The 17,937-nt window shown below is 43.3% G+C and overlaps 1 pseudogene across 1 annotated transcript; it reads left to right on the top strand.

Annotated features, from left to right (window-relative positions):
* The first annotated feature begins 7,248 nt into the window (after positions 1-7,248).
* Positions 7,249-16,297, top strand: LOC308639418 (bone morphogenetic protein 15-like; annotated as a pseudogene). Its single transcript has 2 exons — positions 7,249-7,460; positions 14,833-16,297. The product of its transcript is annotated as a bone morphogenetic protein 15-like (transcript).
* The last annotated feature ends 1,640 nt before the right edge of the window (positions 16,298-17,937 follow it).

Raw genomic sequence — 17,937 nt, 5'->3', positions numbered from 1 at the left:
AACCAGGAATTAAAACCCAAATCAACAGTCCCAAAATGGTAATGAGGCTGGGGCCAAAGAACAGTCAGTGTAGATAATAAATGATTGGGTCAGGAAGATGGGGCTGATTCAAAAGAAATAAAACGCTAATATTTCCGGAGCACTTCCCCCTCCTCCAATCTGTAGCCAAAGTTACCTGCCTCCAGGGAATTGTTCCTCCCAGCAAGGGGTTGTTAATGAGTAGCCCCTGGGTGGTCCCTTCCTGCCTGTACCCCTTGGTGGCTTCCTTTGGACCTTGGATCACTCCACCTTTCAGTCACATGGCAGGATGCAGAGGAGAATGAGAATAAAGGAAATCTAAAATCTATAAAAGAGCCAGGACACCTCCATTCCCTCAGGCATCAACTTGGACCTCCTCCTCTGCAGAGGATGTTCTATCCTTTAAATAAAACTTTTTTACTCTTGGCTCAGCATTTCTCAGGTGCTCAATCTTCCACACCAGGGAATGGGATCCAGATGTGATTTTCAACACTGGTATCATCTCTGGTCTCAGTAGAACCAGGAATTAAACCCAAATCCTGTTCTTTCCTGTGTAATATGTTTTATTTTTGTACTTGCTTTGATCCTGTTTTAGATGCCTGCTACTTAAAGACATGGCTACTTAAAGGGAAATATTCCTGACAGATGCAACCCCTATTCAAAACCACTGAAATGGACAAAAATCATGCTCAAAACCCTATAGACCGACCCCTCATTAGTTGTCCTGACAACCTATTATTTTATCATTTATGTTGAATAGAAAGATGGGATGCTTAAGTGGGTAAAAGGCAGAGGTCAAATGACAAAGGAATGTCAGAGAGTCAGAGAAGGGGTGTCAGGAGATGAATGGATGGTGAGGAGTCCGCAAAAGAGGGGGTGGAGAAACAACACAGACACCAAAGTGAAGGTGTTGATCCCAATCTTTACTTGTGAAGTTGATCATATATACTTTTCATTTTGGCAGGCTCACAGTACTTTGTGGTTACAAAACAGGAATCATTATTCAAAGAAACAAAATATTACCTAGCTACAATTAGAATAGAAGAATGTATCTTGGCTTATGCATAAGCAAGCATTTGTACTTTCAGTTCGCATTTTGCTTTGAGCTGTTTCTGCTTAGTTAACTTTTAATAATAGTTACAAATGTCCCAAATTTTTGGCCTATACCTTGACTATTCTTTCTTGACTTACTGACTGGAACCGGTGCCATGGTTACGGCAAGTGGTTGACTTGTTATTACTTTTAATCAAACAAATGTAAGAGCACAAACCATTGTGCACAGGAACAAGAACAAGGTGCCCAGTACTAAGCACTAATCTGTCTTCTTAACATTAATTTTTCTTCTCTAGATTTTAATTTAATTTCTCAAAAACTTCCTTGACAGGAATACAGGGAGTTTTTCATTAGACATTAACAATTTATGCTCCACAGCTGAATCATTGCATTTAGAGCAAACAGATCTTCTATTCTTTAGAAGTAGTTGCATTAATTGGGAAAGTCATGCTTTTTCCTTCATACTTAATGGTCATATGAGAAATCGCAACTATACTTATTAAAGGAATACAAAAACAAATCAGCCCATTCCCAGAAACATACTGCGCTCCTCCAGAGGATGGACGCCTTGCGCCATCCACCTCAGTAGGGCCTTGCCATTGCCTGAGTCAGGGGAGGGGCGCAGCAAAGGGGTTCAGAGGGAAAGGAGGAATGGTGTAGATACTGAGGACAGAAGAGCCTCTTGGCTGCCCCTCCACAGCTCACAAGGCTGGAACTATCGCATCAGGCTGAGGCTTAGCTTTGTGGAGTGTGCAGCTTGGATCAAATGTAATCATAACTAACCTACATCTAGTACCTACGTTATGCCAGGCACTCTTTTGAGTGCTGTATATGAATTAACTCAGTTAATCCCCACAAAAATCTCATTTTACCTGTTATAAAATTGAAGCAGAGTTAGACTATGATTTCTACTTTACTGATGAAGAAACTGGAGCACAAAAATTTGAGTGAATTGCCCAAGGTCAAGCTAACAAATGGTGGAGCTCGAATTTAAACTTAGGATTCTAGCTCCAGAGCTATATTCTCACTCATCATCATCTTCATTGAAGGCAACTGCAAGTTTAGAACTCCGGCTGGCCAGGTACCCAGTTTCTAATTTCCCCCGTCTCCCCAGCAGCCACTAGCCCAGCACAGTGACACCCTGGTTACCTTCACCATCCTAAGGGTGGAGATACAGCTAACAACAGATGACCCCACCTATTGGATGAGAAGGGAAGCAGGAAAGTTACTGATCTCCAACCAAATCAATCCCTGTTTCTGCCCTAATTTTTTTTCTTCTCCCTCTATTTTCCCACCCTCACTTCCCCAACATATTGAACCAAGTACTTTGCATGAATTAGGATTGTGAGGACTGGGACATCTGAATAGAATATTACAGTTATGTTGTAGTTATTTTTTGTTTGTTTTCCCTTTTTTTGCACTAATTTTCAGTATTTTAACCTTTTTTATTTTTCTTAATATATATGTGTGTCTTTCTACTGACTTGTCTACCTAAAATTACTTCCTCTCTCTTCTCCTGCTACTAATCTTCCTCTTTAGATTTCTTTCACACTTCCTAAGTTATAATAACTCTATATCCTCACCTCCTATCTGTTCAGCATATCATCCTACTCCTTCACTCCCAGTTCTTTGTCCACCATCAGAGACTGTAAACCCTTTTACAAGCCTACTGAGTATATTGTAGATAATAATTGAATTCACCATTTCTGTACATTGTGACCAAACTGTAAAAGTCTTAATAGCAAACATTTGTTTTTAGGGTTATATTGTTTATATTGGGTTCTGCTAACATTGTCCTCAAAGGACAGGTATTGGAATCCTACAGGGGCACTATAATCCTATAGGGTAAAAATGGTAACACCTCAGATCCACAGTGCTAGAGGGGAAGATACACAAGCAATATGAAAAGACAAGGGAAGAAAGTGCCCAAACAAACCAAGATACTACATTATTAGAATCCATGGCCAGCACAACAGAAGAAATGACAGAGAACAAGTTCAGGATGTTCATAATTAAAATGTTCTGTGAATTAAAGGATGTTATAAGAAAGCTAATACAGGCAGCAAAAGATCATTTTGACAAAGAGATACATAAACAAATATAGGAAGCAAAAGATTATTTCAATAGGGAGATAGAAGTTCCAAAGAAACAAAATGGAAATCCTTGAAATGAAAGAAACAATAAACCAAATTAAAAGTTTAATTTAAGGCATCACCAACAGATTAGACCACTTGGAAGACAAGATCTCAGACAATGAAAATAAAATATATAGTTTTGAAAAGAATGTAGACCACACAATGAAAATGGTAAGAAACCATGAGCAGAACATTCAACAAATATGGGATAGCATAAAAAGATGAAATTTAAAAGCTGCTGAGATAGAGGAAGGCATAGAGTTCCAAACCAAAGTATTGAGCAATCTGTTCAATGAAATAATATCAGAAAATTTTCCACACATGAAGAATGAATTGGAAAACCAAATTCAAGAGTCTTACAGGACTCCAAGTGTACAAAATTACAATAGATCCACACCAAGGCATAGTATAATGAAAATGCCTAACATACAGAATAAGAAGAGAATATTAAAAACCATGAGAGAAAGGAATCAGATTATATATAAGGGGAGATCAATTAGATTATATGCAGATTTTTCAACCCAGACCCTGAAAGCTAGAAGTTACTGGAACAACATATATCAAGCTTTGAAAGAAAATGGATGCCAACCAAGAATCTTATATCCAGCAAAATTAAACTTTAGATTTGATGATGAAATAAAAACCTTCCATGATAAACAAAAGTTAAAAGAATTTACAACTAGAAAGCCTGCACTACAGAACATCCTCAGCAAAATATTCCATGAAGAGGAATTGAAACACAACAATGAAAATCAGCGAAAGGAGGTATTTCACTAAAGGAAAAGCTAATCAAAGGATAAACCAAGTCATGTTAAACACCAAAAATAAAAAAAAAATGGCTGGAAATACAAATCATGTCTCATTAATAGCTCTGAATGTTAATGGCCTAAACTCACCAATCAAAAGACATAGTCTGGCAGATTGGACTTAAAAAAAAGACCCAACAATATGCTGCCTCTAAGAGGCTCATCTCATAGGGAAGGGCATCCATAGACTGAAGGTGAAAGGTTGGGAAAAATCATGCACTCACATGGGCTGCAGAAGGAAGCAGGGGTTTCCATCCTCATATTAAATAAAGTAGATTCAAAACAAATTTAATCAAAAAGAATATTTCATATTCTTAAAGGAACCATTCATCAATAAGACATAAAAATAAAAATTTATATTACCCAAACAATGGAGCATCTATGTTCATCAAACCAATTCTTCTCAAGTTCAAGAGTCAAATAGAACACAATAATTCTGGGTGACTAGAAGACACTATCTGGTGATTCTAGAAGACATCTTCTGAAACCCACCAACCAAGAAAAGCCCTGGACTACATGGATACACAGCTGAATTCTACAACACCTATAAAGAAGAACTAATACCTATACTCTTCAAATTATTTTGTGAAAAATAAAAAGAGGCAGCACTTCCAAACTCATTCTATGTGGCCAATATCACCCTGATTCCAAAACCAGGCAAAGACACATCAAAGAAAGAAAACTTCAGACCAATATCTCTAATGAATATGGAAGCAAAAATTCTCAATAAAATTCTGGTAAATCAAATACAAAAACGTATCAAAAAGATAGTGCACCATGATCAAGTGGGTTTCATCCCAGGGATGCAAGGTTGGTTCAGCATATGGAAATCAATAAATGTAATTCATCACATCAGTAGACATAAAGAACCATATGATCATCTCGATAGATGCAGAAAAAGTATTTGACAAAATACAGCACCCCTTCTTGTTCAAAACACTAGAAAAACTAGGGATAACAGGAACATATCTCAACATTGTAAAAGCTATCTATGCTAATTCCCAGGCCAACATCATTCTAAATGGAGAATAATTTAAAGCATTCTCTCTAAAAACTGGAACAAGAGAGGGATGCCAGAACTGCCATCTTGCAGTGATCTGCCAAAATGATGAATGTAAAGGGGAAGAGGAGAGGCACCTAATGGATGTGTGTTCTCTAGACCTTTTAGAAAATGCAGACTTGTCAGGTGCGGTGGCACATGCCTGTAATTCCAGCAGCTCGGGAGGCTGAGGCAGGAGGACCACAAGTTCAAAGCCAGCCTCAGCAAAAGCGAGATGCTAAGGAACTCAGTGAGACCCTGTCTCTAAATAAAATACAAAATAGGGCTGGTGATGTGGCTCAGTGGTCCAGTGCCCCTGAGCTCAATCCCTGGTACCAACCCCCCACCAATGCAGACTTGTTCCTTTAGCCACAAACATGTGACTCTAAAATAAAGATGATATGTAAACATCAATAGAATTGGTGCCCCACAAATGTTACCAAGGCAGAACTGGAGGTCTATTATGTTACCCAGAATGCTGTTGGCATTGCTACAAACAAACAACGGCAAGATTTTTGCCAGAGAATTAATGTGTGTATTGAGCACACCTAAAAGCTAAGATACCTTCCTGAAAGGCATCAAGGAAAATAATGAGGAAAACGAGGAAGACAAAAAGTACCCGAGTTTAACTGAAATGCCAGCATGCTCCACCCACAGCAGCACACTTTGGGAGAAATAATGGAAAGAGACTGAACTTCTGGAACCTATTCCCTATGAAGCATGGCATAATAGGTGTAAAAAAATAAGACCTCTGGTCTGTAAAAACAAAACAAAACCCCCATGCCTGGTAATCCCAGTGGCCCAGTAGGCTGAGGCAGGAGGATCTCAAGTTTAGATCCAGCCTCAGTAACTTAGTGAGGCCCTGTCTCAAAATAAAATATCAAAAAGGGCTGGGGATGTGGCTCAGTGGTTAAGCACCCCAGGTTCATCCCCTGTACCAAAATAACAAATGACCACCCGACTTCCACCATCACAAAAAATACAAAAATCTCTAAACCAAGGTCTATGCTGTTCCATAATCATGTTGCCTGCCCATAGATATTCTTGTTAGGAGGTAAAGGCCTCCAACAAATCAGGCCAGACTCATCATCTCTTAAAACCCAGTCTTGATCCCCCATTCTACCTTCTCTCCAGAGCACCAACAAACTTGGGCAATGTCAAGTCTATACCTACCATCCTATCTGCAGAATCTTGGCCTGGGGCAGCCTTAACCACAGGCCCAGCCCTGGAGGATCCTATTAAAGTGGTTAGAGTAGAAGAACTCCCACAGATTCATCTTTCACTCCCTCAGGTTTCTATGAAGAAGCCCATTCAACACTTCTCATGGTAAACCAGAACATTCAAAGTTGGAGTTCTCAAATCACCTGCAAATTTAGAAAACAATCCAAAATCCCTGTAACACCTTGGACCCATTATGTCAGTATGGCTGGGGTTGATACCCAAACATCCAGAATAGTTGAAGTTCCCCTGGTGATTCCAGTTTACAGTCAGGATTGAGAACCCTGGGAAGTCATCTTCTTTAAGCCCCAGCAGCCATACTGACAGTGATTTCCACATCTGAGTAGCCCTAGAAAATCCTCAGAAAACTCACTCATCCTACTCCCACTAGAGTATCCACATTTGAGTCTGGACCCAGGAGTGTGCATTCTTAACAGTCATCTCAGATATTTTCTCTTTGGGTCAGCAGAGGGCACATTTGGGAAATGCTGCTTTCAGAGGCATGGGAGTGAGGTGGAAGCAGGAGGACTCTGGCCCTTTAAGGTCTGATGGAGGGATGGCCTTTACCACAGCTGTGAGGCAGAGCAGGTCCCTTCTCCTTTCTTTCTCCTTCTGGATGGGTGAGGGAGGCCGTCCTGCTCCTTGACTTCAGTCTCTTAAAAAGAGAGTGGGACGGGCATGCTGCCTTGCCCCACCTCCTCTTTCTGCTCATTTTGATGTTCAAGTTAGGAGGCCGACTTTGGCCTAGGAGGTCGTCTTGGGAAGCAATATAGGGCCTGCCTTTCTTTTATTCCTTGTCCCATCCTTGGTCCTGGAGCCTGGGTGTGGTTCCTTGAGTGAAACAAAGGGATCAGAGTGACACCCTTTGGGCTTGGTCTGGAACTCTTGGCTGAACACCAAGCCTTTCCAGATGGTCCTCCCCAGCACTCTTAGAATACTTCTTTGGGGACTGGTGTTTTCAATGGAGCATGGGGTCCACATGGAAAAGGGAGACCATCCCTCTGTCACCGCCCTGCCCACAGAAACCCCTACCTTGCCACTGTTTCCGGAGCTGATAGAAGAAGCACCAGGCAAGCAGCAGAGGGAGCCACAGCTCCAAGAACATTGGCTACAGTATATGCTGGAGTTGGACCAGAGTTCAGCTGACCCCCATGGACATCCTAGGAAGATCGCACCATCGGAGCCACCATGGTGAGGCTGGTGAGGCCTTTGGCCCATGTAACGAGGCCTAGAAGAGGTGAGTTCTCGTGTCTCCATTCCACCCTAGAGTTGGGAGAAGAACAGAAGAGTGTAGAGAACAAGGAATCTGTGGGTTTACTGTCAGGCCTCATTGCCTGGTGCACGTAGGCATGGCTTCATTTTCTTTGTTTTTGGTTTTGTTGCTGGAGTTTGAACCCCAGGGTGCTCTACAACCAAATCAGTCTCCAGCCCTTTTAGGGTGGTGGGGGCTACCAGGGACTGAACTCTGAGCCACATCCCCAGCCCTATTTTGTATTTAATTTAGAGACAGGGTCTCACTAAGTTGCTCAGCGCCTCTCCATTTCTGGCTTGAACTTGCCATCCTCCTGCGTTAACCTCCCAAACTGCTGGGATTATAGGCATGCACCACCATGCCAGGCCCCAGCCTTTTTATTTTTATTTTAAAATGGATTGATTTATTTATTGGTACTGGGGGTTGAACCTAAGGGTGCTTAAGTGTTATACCGATACCAAGACCCTCAAATAACTCTCAGACCACACATTGGCATTCCAATTAAGCCTTTATTGCTGGCCAGTAGCGGACACTCTACTCTCTAAAAGCAAGATAGAGTGGCGCACCCCCTTCAGTTTGGCCTCATATTTAAGTCAAATAACCACAAAAGGGACATTTGGGGGTTTAGTCAATGCAAGCAAGCCAAATTACAGAAGCGGGAGATTGCATTCAGGTGGTGGGAGGCTTAGCCAATCAAAATAAGCCCAGTTACCCAGTTACAGAAACAGGAGCCCAGTCATCCCAGTTACAGAAACAGGAGCCCAGTCATCCCAGTTACAGAAACAGAGCCCAGTTAGATAGTTCCGTGTTCTTGAGGGTTCAACCAAAGGAAAAAAAAAAACTTGCCCCAGTTGTGACCTTTCTAGTTGGCATGGCTGTTTCACAAAATGGAGTTAATAAACAAAATGGAGTCACTATAGTCACGATGTCTGATTCATCATATTAGCACTGAGCCACATCCCCAGCCCTTTTAGAGACAGGGTCTTGCTGATTTGCTTAGGGCCTTGAAGTTGCTGGATCTGGCTTTGAACTTGCAGTCCTCCAGCCCCAGGCTCTGGAGCTGCTGCAATGACAGGCATGCACTACCACACCTGGCTGATTTTTAAAATATTGAGACTAGGTTTCACTAATTTGCTGAGGATCTTCCTAAGTAGCTGGGGCTGGCCTCAAACTTGTGATCCTCCTGCCTCTGCCTCTTGAGTCACTGGGATTCCAGATATGTACCACCCTGCCCTGGTTTTGAAAGGACGGCAAGCTCAGGAAAGCTGGCTCCAAGCCTATTTTCCTTAGGGCCCCAGCTTAAGAACAGATTAGCTTGGGGCCTTCTGAAAAATCTTTTCCATTCCCCACAACAACTGAGTAATGTGTTAGCCACTTTCCTTCATAATATCTTATTGCTTGTTATCTCTGAAGATTGTAATTGAGCTGCATTTTTGTGGAGGGCTGTTTATGTGGTGGTTTGCTCTTAGAAGGCAAATAGTACAGGATGCTGTGTTGGGGAGACTTATAAGCCCTCAGAAAGGATGAGAAAACCTAACATCTGAGGATACGAAGCATCTGTGACAGTATTTAATCAATGACAGCCAGTACCACTTGTAGTACCAGTTCCAAATGACCATTTTAGAGAGAAGAGAACTATGGCATGGAGAGAGAAAGCAACTGGCAAATGTCACACAGTGGGTGGCAGAGACGGAATTTGAGCTCAAGTCTGATCCTAAAATCTGTCTATAACTTTTTAAATCTTTAAATGCAGTATCCCAACTGGCCAGGAAGTTCTCCTATTTGGGCCATGGTGCTACTTTGAGACTTTGGCACCAAATATGCTTTGAGATTTTCTTTGTCCCCATCATGCTCAATTTGCAGCAAGGTGGGACCCCTTCTGCCTGCCTGATAGAACCTGGGTGGCAGACAGGAAGCGCGCAGACATGACCGCAGCAGCGGTGGTAGTGGATGCCATACCGCTGGCAGGGGGAGGACTGCAAGGTAAGGCTGAGAGAAGCTTGGGTATCTGAGAATGAGGAAGAAAAAGTAGAATGGGAAAGTGGTTCCCCAGCAAGGAAAACTTTAGCAGTAGAGCAAAACAGAGAGGAGGATGGGAGCGGAGAGCAGAGGGAAGGATGGGAGCCAATCTCAAAGCTTGAACATTTTTTGCCCACTTCCCTGTCTGGTGACAGAAATTGTCCAATTCAGTGAGGGTTTAAAATAAAAGTTCCTTCTGGGGGCCATTGTGACCCATTGTACTTTTGGGGTCTAAGGAGAGGATTCTGTGTTTCCCATGACTTTCCGGCACCCTCAGGGGTGAGTGGGAGCAGAAAAATGTGTCCCAAATTTTGCTTGTGCTCACCTGAGGAATGGATAAGGGCCAGGCAGGGGTTGAGGTGTCCCAGCAACCCACTTGGGGGCCCAAACGGATGGAGGGGCTTGCAAGAGGACTGGGATGTCTCCCGGAGACTTGAACGGAATGGGTAGTGTCTATGGCATGCGTGTGACTTATGGATAGACCCCACACATGGAAAGGGGCTGTAAGGTCAGGAGAACAAGGGAACTTACCCAACTCTGTTGGCCCGGATGAAGAGAGAGGGAAAGAGCAGCTTGGGAATTTTCCTGGTTCATTTGAAGGGGGAAGGGATGGACTTCAATTCCCTGAGGCAGAAGCCCGAAAATCCCTCCCAGGTTTCGGCACCAGATGTGAGGTCAGGCAACTGGGCAGCGACCAAAGGAGGCAGATTTAAAAGGCTGCTGAATGAGGCTCTATTGAGACTCACTCCCATGTGGGACTTGATCAGACTGACAGAGTAGACAGGAGAAGGGTCTGAGGAGAAACCACATGGGGGCTCTTCAGGACTGGAATTTTATGTGGCTTATGGCAGGATGGGAAGGGCTTGCGACAGGAAATGCTGTTTTTAGAGTCCCTTGTCCTACTGGAGTTGGTCGGGGGAACTGGCTGAGACCAGGATTGGTCAGGAGACCCTGCTGATTGACAGCCATTAGCCAGGAGATCCCACTTATTGACAGGTGTATCCGTCGGTGCCTCATTGATATTTCTTTCCCATGCTCAGGCTACTTGGTGCTTTGTTCCTAAGTCACTGCCACCGACCTGACACTAAGCTCAAGTATCAGATCAAAAGTCTCAAATCTTAGGCTTTAAGACCAGTGGATGCACACTCACTCAGACCATGGTGATCAGATCAGGAACCAAGGCAGGCTTCTCCTAGGGTGGAGCTGACAGCCAGTTTAGGAAAGAGTCCTAGGGAGAAGTTGCAGCTCTCACCAGGGTCAAGATGTGGCTGTAGAGTTTGAGAGTGGTGAGGAAGAGGCAGAAGATCAGGCAATCCATGAAAAGAGTTGGGATGTCAGTCCAGGTTCTCATCAGGCTCTCCAGCGGGAGGGCATCAGTGTGGGCCGGCTTAATGTCAGTTCATTTGCTCCATCATTTATACTAAATTTTGGGGCTTCTGACCACCCTTTCAATCCCTATCAGTCATTTGCATAAAACATCTGGTCTGTGGTCCCTATCCTGATTTTCTTGCCACTCCCCCTTATTGAGGTGAGGACAACATGACAGAGACTTCACTCTGAGCTTCTCAGGGTGGGGAGAAATGACTTGTTTGTGTCTGAGGGCCATACTGGAAGGCTCTGTAGGTATACCTGATGAGACTGCAGGTTTCAAACTGGAGTTTTAAAATGGAGTTGCTTAGGCTAAGGCCTAAGGTCATCTTTACACTAGTATAATAGAATAGGTAGATAATGTTACAAGTGCTTAGAGGATAAGCAATTGGGATCCCAGGATTCCAGAGAAGAAATGGCTCAGGCCTGGGGATATAATGCAGTTGGTAGAGTGCTTGCCTCACATGCATAATGCACTGGGTTCAATGCCCAGCACCACACACACACACACACACACACACACACACACACACACACACACAAATATCTCACTGTTTGGAGCAGAGAAAGGAAAGCAGAGATAATGTTGGAGGGCCTCATTGAGAAGGTGATATTTAAGCTGGAACTTGGGAAAGGAGGAGTAAGGAGCCGATTACATTGGCAGAATAGTTCGTCCTGATTAGGAAAGAGAAAATAACTTGGTGTGGGTGGAAATTTATTCAACAAATATTTATTCAGCACCTACTGAATAAATAGGGCTGAGCATGCAAATGTGATTAAGACAGGCAAAGCTACTGTTAGGTCGGTGGTGGTGACTTGGTGGCAACTTAGAACAAAGCAGCCATGCAGGAAAGGAACATCAATCAGGTGCCAGTGGAAACGCCTGTGGATCTGCGAGATCTCCTGACTAATGCCTGTCAATCAGCAGGACCCCCTGGCCAATCCTGGAGTTCAGCTATCTCCCCTGACCAACTCTAAAAGGACAAGGGACCCTAAAAACACCTTTCCCTGTCCCAAGCCCTTCCCTTCCTGCTGTAAGCCCCATAAAAGTCCAGTCTGGTTGAGCTTCCACGCGGTTTCTCCTCAGACCCTTCTCCTGTCCACTCTGTGGGTCTGATCGAGTCTGCCCGGGAGTGATATCTCAATAAAGCCTCATTCGGTGGCCCTTTTAAATCTGCCTCCTTTGGTTGCTGCCCAACTTGCCCGATCTGACAGCTACTGGCTTGGAGCATGTTCTCTGATGGGGAGATAAATGTGCAAACAGTTAAGTCGCAAATTGTGGCAAATCGAAATGGAGTCATCTCTTTCCATGGGGTTATGTGAAGGTACCTTTGAAGAGGTAACATTTGAGCTGAGGTCTATTAAGAAGGGAGACATGAGAAGAGTGGAGAGACACCTGATTTGGGTTTAAGGAACAACGTGTGCAAAGGCCTAGAGGGAAGAATGTCCTATTTGTGGCTGGAGTCTAGAGAGCACGCAGAGAATGGCAGGATATGAAGCTGTTGAGAGGTGGGGTCTTGGAGGCCCTGAGGAGGGCCCCAGATTCCATTTCTAACTGAAGCACAAAGCAGACCAAATCAAGTTTGCACTGATGACATGAGGCTGAAAAGGAGAATGCCTACAATTAGGCACATATCCCCAGCCGACTAGGAAGCATACTGGGATCTTAGGGACTCTGGAAAGGATCCAGAAGCAGATGACAGGTTCAGTCACACAGGATGTATGAGTCATTCCTTTCCCTGAAAAGTTCTGAGCAGACCCTTCCTGGCTCTGAGCCTCAGCAACCCTGCCCTGCTTCAGGAAACTTGTGAGGTCAAGGTCTGAAAGGAAAGGGCAGTTCCTCACTAGACAGCCTGCTAGAGTTTGGGTTGGGTCCCTTTTCAGGCAGGGTGGAGCAGGTGTATGGGTGGGCCTCTTGGAAAGATTATTGTAAGATGGGAGTGTGGAATAACTTAAGAAAGCAAATACAGGCCTGGCTTGGGCCTGTGTGAATGATGGCTAGCGAGTGCCCCAATCCTGAGGGTGTGTTAAGCATGAGTTAGAATCCATAGGGCCTAAAAGTATTCTGGAACATCAAAATATTAAAGAGTTATGTTAAATCCCCAGCACTATTACAACCCCAGACTTGTGGATTCAGTGGAGGAGGAAGGTTAGATGAATAATATAAATCAACATGGAAATACTTACTCAGATGTTTGTAAAGGAGAGAGAGAAGACCTTTTCCTGAGATGACTGGTTTTGTAGTCTTTGCTCTTGACCTTTACCAGGAGGGGGAGCACAAGTTGGGAACTCTGCAGGCCCAGCCTTCCTACCCTTTGGCCACTGGGTGTCAGCACAACAGTTTGGATTAAATCTCTCAATTGTTAAGGGGCATGTGGTTTTTAATAGACTTTCCAGCAAACAAAATATCGGTGATCAAGGCCTTGTTAAAATGGTATTTAGAGAAGTGTTGGTAAAATGAATGGGGTGAATGGAGAGCCATTTCTAGAAAGGATTGGAAAAGGGATAAATGGGGAGTTAAAGGAGAAATGGCCAAAAGATACGTAAGAAGCAATTAAAAAAAACTTTTTGTAGTTGTAGATGGACAGAATGCCTTTATTTTATTTATTTTTATGTGGTGCTGAAGATTGAACCCAGTACCTCACACATGCTAGGTGAGCACTCTGCCACTGAGCTATAGCCCCAGCCCAAGAAGCAATTCTTGAAGTTGTTGGAAGACAGAAATGGCAAAAAATAGCTGTCCCCACTAGTGATATAATTATTTTGTGGTGCCTAGGTCCTGGATTTAAAACAATGACAAAATAGCACCCAATATCGAATTATTGCCCCAAACCTGCATCTGTATAGTGATATGAAATAAGGACTCTTAAAAATATTTTAAACATTTTTATTACTTATAATTATACATGACAGTAGACTGTGTTTTGGCAGAATATACATACATGAAGTACAACTTATTCTATTTGGGTTCCCACTCTTGTGGTTGCACATGATGTGGCGTTTTCCTGTATACAAATACAAGGCTAGGACAGTTATGACCAACTTTCTACTGTCTCTCCTGTTCCTCTCCTTCCCTTCCTCCCCCTTTGTCTAATCCAATGGACTTCTATCGTCCCCTCCCCAACCTCCCTGTGGGTTAGCATCCACAAATCAGAGACAATCCCAAGAAACCAAAGGCCACATGTTCTCTCTGAAATAAGGACCCTTAATCCATGTATGTTTCAACATGTCTTTAGTCACCTTTAGTAGTAGTCAATAATATAATTGATCTTCTAAACTCTTGTATGCTTGAGTTTTTCCCCTCAGTCTAGAAGTGTAAAGTGATCTAAAAGTGAGACAAATTACTTTCTTTAGTGTTTTATTTTTAATTTTCTTGGTGCATTATAATTATACATAATAGATTCATCATGACATATTTGTACAGGGACATAACATAATTTGATCAATTTCGTTCAGAGTACTTCCTTTTCCCTTACCTCCTCCCTCCCCTGACCAACTTCTTCACCACTGGTATAGTTTCTTTTCTTAATGGAAACCAGCTTGAGTTCAAATTTTAACTTTACCACATGCTGGCTGTGTGAACCCAGGACCTTACATATGCTAGGCAAAAGTGCTCTCACCACTGAGATACATCCAGCACTTGGGTGTGTGTCCTTTCACATAGCTTCTGTGAGCCTCAATTTCCTTGTCTGCAAAATGGGAATAATAAGTATCTCATAAGACTATTGAGGATTCAAGAGTTTATACATATAAAGCATCTTGTACATTCATAAGTGTTCCACAAATGATAGATATTATTACCTTGAGTTAATTTCAGGGCTGGTAACAGCTGTGCTTATCTTGAACAGTTTTGTGAACGATTTTCAGACTCGGTATTCAGGCAAGACACTAATCCCCTGACCCTGTTCTGCCTTATGTGTGCAGGTTCCTGGGCTTTCCTCTCACACCAAAATGGGAAGTGTACCAACTGGTCAGAGCCACTGTGGTTTATGTCAACAACTCCACCTAGCTCACTGTCATTTATCCTGCCATGTGGAGCCCTGGGCCCCACAAAGCCCAATCAACCACTTTCCATCAGGAGGAAAGTCCTCAAAGCCTTCTCTGATGTCTAAAGCTTGGACAGAGATGGACACCACACAACACATTCAACAGACACTCTGGAATCACAAGAGTCACAGGGTCCTAAGACTCCACTTCATGTGTCAGCAGCAAAAAGGTAGCTCGCTTTTTTGGATTCCATTGGATTCCTGGGATCCAATGGAATGGTACTTCACCTTTGGACACTGCCTTTGTGCTAGTCTATTTCAATGACACTCATAAAAGTGGCCAGTGGACTAAACTTCCCAGTGGACTGCAGGAATTTTTGGAAAGGGAATCTTCCAAAAAAGGGTCCGGCGAGCAGGCAGCATCGTGTCTATGGTTTCTGACTCTTCCCAGGAACATTATGGGTCTGCAAATAATCAGTCTGCCAATAATCAGTGTTCCCTTGGTCCTTTCAAAGTCAGCTTCCAGCAGCGGGGCAGGGATCATTGGATCATTGCTCCTCGTCACCATACCCCAAACTACTGTAAGGGATCCTGTCCTCGGGTGCTACGCTATGGTCTCAATTCCCCCAATCACGCCATCATTCAAAACCTTGTCAGTGAGCTGCTGGACAAGAATGTCCCTTGGCCCTCCTGTGTGCCTTATAAATGTGTTCCCATGAGCATCCTTCTGATTGAGGAAACTGGGAATATTCTGTATAAGGAGTTTGCTGATATGATTGCTCAGTCTTGCACATGTAGATAATAATGAAGGAACAGCTAGCTAGGGCTGCCCATGTAATTGTAGAATGGTTGAAAATATCAGTGTGAAAGATATATGTGATCTTAAATCTATAGGTCCTATCCCTTGACCTAAGTATTGTTACTTTAGTCTCTTCCCCCATTTGTAATCTACTCAGTTGACAAGACTGTGCTGATACCAATTTGACCTAGTCAAATTTGGTCACTAGAACAAATCTGACCACTACTATTGGTCAGTACAATTTGACCACTAGTCAGAGCCCTTGCTGCTTGGGTAAGATGGTCCTTTGAAGATGTCCTATTTTGTCTTTTTAATTTTTTTGTAGTTATAGATGGACAACATGTCTTTATTTTATTTGTTTATTTTTATGTGGTGCTGAGGATCGAACTCAGTGCCTCCTCACATGTGCAAGGCAAGCACTCTGCCACTGAACTACAGCCCCAGGCCTCTATTTTGTCATTTTTTTATTGTGACGTTTTCAAGTCACTGGCCCAAGCTGGTAGAACTTTATAAAGTATCCACCAAAGCCTGGGAAAGGTGGACTTTTGCTAGTGTTCAGCTTCTAAGGCTCTGGAAGATTTGGAGTGGTATTAGTAGCCTGAGATTTTTGTACCCTCTTCCTCCCCTCCTATCTCCTGGAAATGAATGTCTCCTATCCAGACTTCCTGCTTCTATGCTCTTTCCACCTTCTAATTCTTAGACTAGAGAACTTTGTAGGTAACCGTCATTATAGGAATCTTCATGTAAATGTGTAGGGCTTTTCCTCTCAGCCTCTGCATCTGGGAAAAGGCCCACAGGGAAGCATCACCATGTCTTGAGCCGCCTTGTTCTGCCACACTTTCATGGTGATATTCAGCTGTCCTTGAGCTCTGAGGAACACAGCTGGCTCTCTGTAGATCAAGGCTTCTGAAACCGTGAGCCCCCAAATAAACTTTTCCTCCTCTAAAATTGTTCTTGTCAGGTCTTTCAGTGATAGTGGCAAAGCAGCTCACTGCCACACTGGCAGAATGGGGTAAGTTGTGACTGAAGTGATGGATTCTCTTTTCTTTTTGAAATACGGCTTTAGCTCAGCATTGTTTCTCAAATCTGAAGAGATCTCTACCTTAAACCTTCCTCTGAGAGGAAGGAGACATACATGGTAGTGGAGGGGGGGGAGAGAGAGAGAGAGAGAGAGAGAGAGAGAGAGAGAGAGAGAGAGAGAGAGAGAGAGAATAGAAGATAGTAGTGCTAGGGTTTTGGTCAGATAATCATTCAAAACTTGCAGATGCCTCAGTTCTAAAGCAATATTTCCCAGCCAGATTTGCAGCAAATGAATTCATAAAATAAATCTCCATTTCCTCCCTATTTTAGTGTGGTGAGGATACCACCTCTGGCTGTGAAATCACACTTGCAAGCTTAACGATGCTTTTGAAAAGGTCATATTTGAAAGGTCACATTTGTTTTTAGTTCTCCCAAGGACTGTCCTAAAAGAGTGAAAGTGTCTTTGTTCTGTGTGATTCCAAAAGGTGAAGCTTGGACCATGAATGACAGAGAGCAAATGGCTTCAGTTCAACCTAAGGATGTCACCCACAGCCAAGACTTTCCAACAACGAAATGGACATGCTTAGAAGGGAGCAAGTTCCCCTATGACCACTGGAGAACAGGCTTCGAACACTATAGCACAGGTTCCAGAAATGGTCTTAAACTAGGTAACCCCGGAAAAGCTCTCCTCACTCTGAGATTCTCCACCAAGAATAGCAGTGTGAGTTAGGTGTGTCCTTTGGCATTTGGGGGTGAAGGGCAGGCACTGAGAACAGCCCTTTCATGAAATTTCTGTGGTTCTTTATTAACTTTTCAGATATGGGTCAGCATCTTTTCCCCTGTGGTTCTGAAGAAGCCAAACTATAAAAACCATGATGTTCCCTCCAGTCAATCACTCCAGAGCTACCAATCTCAAGTTCAAGTGTCTCCTTTCTCTTTAAAAAAAATCCTGGGGAGGGGGTTGGAAAGAAGAAGAAGAGAAATCATTTTAATTATTTTAAGGGACAATGCTTGAGTGTCTTCCAGCTGGAGTTTAATTATTTTCTTTGTCCTAGGTTTTGGAGAGGGAAAACCAAGCTTGACCTTTTTCACTTCAGGGAGAAAAGTGGGGATCTCAACAGGGTGCCAGGTGCATTATGCATAACAGGTCAATGGGGCCTAAAGTGGTAGGTACCTAAGGGTTAGCCAAACATACCACCCACTGTTCTGACATTCTGTGTCTCT

Source organism: Spermophilus citellus (assembly GCF_964194105.1).
Source record: "Spermophilus citellus genome assembly, chromosome: X".
NCBI classification, from domain to species: Eukaryota; Metazoa; Chordata; class Mammalia; order Rodentia; family Sciuridae; genus Spermophilus; species Spermophilus citellus.
This window is presented reverse-complemented; position numbering and strand designations above follow the sequence as displayed.